Raw genomic sequence first — 4704 nt, forward strand, 5'->3', positions numbered from 1 at the left:
CAGTGGGCACTGCATGGGGGGGACCATTACTTGGGGCACTTATAAGGGGGACATTGCATAAGGGGCACTACTACAATTGACATTGCAAGAGGGCCTTACTACTGGGGACATTAAGGTGAATAAAAAGTAAAAAAAATATATGTTCCTAGGGTGACAAGAAACGGTGGTATATAGAGGCCTAGGGGCCCCCACAGACCTTAATCCGGCCCTGAGGGTAGGGTTAGGAATAGGCTGCGGTTAGAATTAGGCTGTGGTTAGGATTAGGCTGTGGTTAGGGTTAGGCTGTAGTTAGGGTAGGGTTAGGAATAGGCTGCGGTTAGGGTTAGGCTGCAGTTAGGGTAGGGCTAGGACTAGGCTGCGGTTAGGGTTAGGCTGCAGTTAGGGTTAAGCTGCAGTTAGGGTAGGGTTATGATTAGGTTGTGGTTAGGGTTAGGCTGCAGTTAGGATTAGGCTGTAGATAGGGTAGGGCTAGGATTGGGCAGTGGTTAGGGTTACTGGGAATTGGGCAGATGCCATACACTGTGTGCCACTGCAGACCTGCCGGAGTGCCACATGTGACATCTATCCTGCACTGCACTATTCAACTGCAGGAAGACTCAGCGGCATTTATTTATGTAGCTATGCAGCAACTATAGCTACTCAGAGAACGGGTTTACCATTACTAAAGACATTACAAGAAACATCAGTTGTCCTTGGAGGGACTTTGGACCCAGAATCTACTTGGATGTCCTGAATATCACTTATACATCACCATTCGAACACTGCTGTTAACAAATATACTGCTGTTGTGGCAATTTGTGTTACATTGTTATATTATTTTTGTGTGCTGAGTGTTTTTAATAAATGTATTAAAGTCCTCCAATATATTAAATAACTATCTTTTCTAGAGCTCTATTTCTCTTTATTGTATACCTCTTTGGTGGGCTGCAGACCCGACCTTGTGAGCAGCTGTACAGACAGTTATAATTCCCAATACACAGACCAGCGCACCTGTTTTTCCTTTTTTTCAGCAGTCAGGCTTAGGTTTTGGTCAGGGTTAGGTTGTGGTCAGGGTTATTCTGTGGTCAGGGTTAGGCTTCAATTAGGGTTATGGTGCAATTAGAATGGGGGTTAGGGTGCAATGTAAGTGAAGGCTAGGGTCAGGGGTAAGATAAAATTGCATTGTCTACATTTTCACTGTCAACATCTGGAAGCACTAAGAGGTGGTGCGCTAGTTGTATCTCTAGAAGCATTGAGGGCCCTTCAAAATTTTTTCTATGGGACCCACAAAGTTCTAGTTATACCCCTATATGGGAGGTCAGACTGGCATGTGTTATAGCATGTGGAGTGGTCGTAGTGGAATGTTTTGTGGTATGTGGAAGCAGGTGGGATGGTCAGAGAGGGAAGTGTGTTGTCATTTGAATGAGGTGGGGTAGTTTGTGTAGCATCTGGAGACATGTCCGAGTGGTATGTGGTGGCATAGATGAGAGAGAGAGAGAGAGAGAGAGAGAGAGAGAGAGAGAGTGTGTGTGTGTGTGTGTGTGTGTGTGTGTGTGTGTGTGTGTGTGTGTGTGTGTGTGTGTGTGTGTGTGTGTGTGTGTGTGTGTGTGTGTGTGTGTGTGTGTTCATTTGCCACTTCTGAAATCATAGGAAACTGCCCAAACATATCTTTAATTGGATAGACAGTTATATGGTTGTACAAGGTTACCAAAAATTAACTAAGATATTCTTCCTATGAAGTCCACTTCTTAATTACTCCTTTGAGGTTATTATCATATAGTTAAGTGTTTCAGTTTGATAAACCTGTACACATTTACTCATTGCATTATATTTGTAAGAATAAGAAACCCCTACAGTACTTCCTAGAATTACTACCCCTAAACCTATCTAACTCGCCCTAACCAATATTCCCCTTGGTGTCCTGGATCCTCCCTTCACTCTACTGTACTTTCCTCTCATTTATCTTACACTACTGTTTCTACCTTGTGTATTAACGTAAACCTTCCTCCCTACATGACTCATTCATAGGCTCAGTCACCACCATTTATATATATATGTATAAATATTTAACATCAACACTCTATCAGTCCGATTTCTCATCTAGATAAACTGTAGCTAATATATCATTAATATATTATAATGTTCTGTTCCCTGTAAATCTTGAACAATTTAAAAAGTGTTGTTTTGTCTTTGGTTATTATTATATGGTGACTATTGGAAGGTTAATTCCAGGCACTCTCCTCCCATAGGACAGGCCTGAACCTATGTCAGCAACCTTTGCTATGGCACCTTTTGCTCCAATCTGCCTTTGAGACATCCAATGTTGGACTAGGGCACAAAGGACCCACTGGGGGAATGTAGGGGTAGAGACCTAGATTAGCCACCAGTCTATGGTACTGCTCTGCTAAGTAAATTACCCTCTAGTAATGTAACAATGTATTATTCAAGTGCATGTTCTGGAACCAGACCCATAAGGGAGCCTAGCGGGCCCTCAGGCATCAGGGATTTCACCTGTCACCCTGTGGTCCTGTCCGGCCATGCAGGAATCCTCCTGTCTCCTCCTGTCGCTGTTTTCCCATTCACATTATTTTAGCATCACATATATTTATTAAAGGGCTTTTGGAGCAGTTTGCGTAAAAAAGTACCCCAAGCCCTTCAATTCGTATATTTTTAGTAAGCAGATCACATTTTCCATACTTGTAAAAAATACCAGTAAAGACCTATGATAATAACGTCATCTTCAGAAGGCGTTATACAGGCTTTCCACTGTTTACCCGACTCCTACTCTGCTCTGACCGGCAGAGCACAGCTGGGAGCCGGCCCCTGTGATCAGTTTAACACTTAAGTGCATCCAGGGACCGGTGATCGGTGCTCCGGTGAGGTCCTCTGGGGCGCCGGTCAGCTGGTCCCTGGCTCATGCACTGTGACCCTAATCATCTGCTGCATAGAGTAGATGACCAGGGTCACAGTGCAGAAGCCCAGAGACCAGGTGGCAGGAGCCCCAGAGGACCTCAACGGAGCATCATTCACCGGGCAGACAAGGGGGTGTCACCTGGGGGGAGGGGTAACACGATTGTGGTCGCTGGGGGAGGTTGGTGAGATGGCAGCGCATGCACAGTCACCTTCTCACTGTATTTTTAGCAGAAAAATACAGTAAAATGTGTGTGAAGCGGATTCGCAGGGACAGCTTTATTGCAAGCGCTGTCCCTGCATGCAATATTTAATACATCCTTGTGCTGTATTCATATATCACAATGCGATATTGGGCAAATTTATCACTGAGATGCAGATTGTGATAAATATGCCCCATAGTTTCCCTGCTTGCCATTGTTATCCTACTACCTTATGTATCAAGTGTTCCCCACTCCTCTTTAAGCACACTTTGCCTGCTTAATGAACAGTCTGGGAGGAGTGAAAGGGAGTTATGGAGGGAGGCAGAAGTATGCAGTATACAGGGGCAGATGTATGAAGCTCTGGGAAGTGATAAAGTGCAGAGTGATAAACGACCAACCAATCAGCTCCCAACTGTCATTTTTCAAACACAGCCTGTAACATGACAGTTGGGAGTTGATTGGTTGATCTGTTATCACTCTGCACTTTATCACTTCCCGGAGCTTCATACATCTGCCCCAATGCGCAACACCCCAATACAGGCAATGCCCCAACTGGCACTGATGACATTTTTATTTAGAATATTTGGCAGCCAACTTGTCATTATTTCCACTGTTATAAATAATTAGATTAATTAGTTGCTGGGGAAAAAAATTTTATGTTCAGAAATTACTGCATAAAAAATGACACTGAAGCAAAACAATATAGATTGCAAAGTTCTATAACAAACTTCACACAACTTATTTAAAATCATATTTTGATTCTAATATTACTTTCTATGAAGCAAGTATGTAACATGTGTTCCCGTTTAGAGGTCTATTAATCATTTCTTAAGTTAGATGAAAAGATTATTTGTCACCAGCTTTTGAAGAGATTAAGTATCTGACTGATTCATTACCTTGGTAATGCAGAAGATATCGCTGGTATTTCCCGCTTACCTTGCAGGCCCAATGTGATTTGGCACTGGCTGAAAGCAGGGTACAGATCGCGGACCGGCAGCCATTTGAATTTGGAGCCAATTACGGCTCGGCGTGTAAGGCGCCACTGGTCAGAGAAGTAAGTTCGGCGCAGGGTGGATGAGGCAGACATCACGCGAAGAGCTCTGGCAGCTCTGGAAGAGGCTAGAAGATGCCGGGCTCATGACAGAAGAGCTCCGGCGGCAGTGCCGCTGGCCAGGATGGGCCACCGGCAAAAGACTGCAGCTGAGGACAGGTAGGCTACAATTTCTACCTAGACCACCAGGTTGTCGGACACTAGGCCCGTGGGGTAATTTTTTTTTTTAGAAATAATTGATTTAATATTTTCAAAATGTTTAAAAAATTTCTAATTTGTCCTTTAATAGATAGCAGGTATCCGATAGAGATACATGTAATAGAAGGAACTCTTTACTAATATTGATTCAAGACAGGTATATCTTCTGCATTAAATGTTGTCAACAGCAGCTATGGTGCCCTCTTATAAGCAAAATAATTAGAAAATGATCTTACACTAAAATTTTAAAATATAAATTAAACAAATATTACATTGCGTAAATAAGTTCACACTTAATTCACAATCTCACATTTATTCATTATTTTCAAAATACAAATTTTATAAAAAGTTTAAAATGTATGA

This window comes from Taudactylus pleione, unplaced genomic scaffold (assembly GCF_031769625.1).
Source record: "Taudactylus pleione unplaced genomic scaffold, aTauple2 ptg000788l, whole genome shotgun sequence".
In the NCBI taxonomy this organism is placed as follows: domain Eukaryota; kingdom Metazoa; phylum Chordata; class Amphibia; order Anura; family Myobatrachidae; genus Taudactylus; species Taudactylus pleione.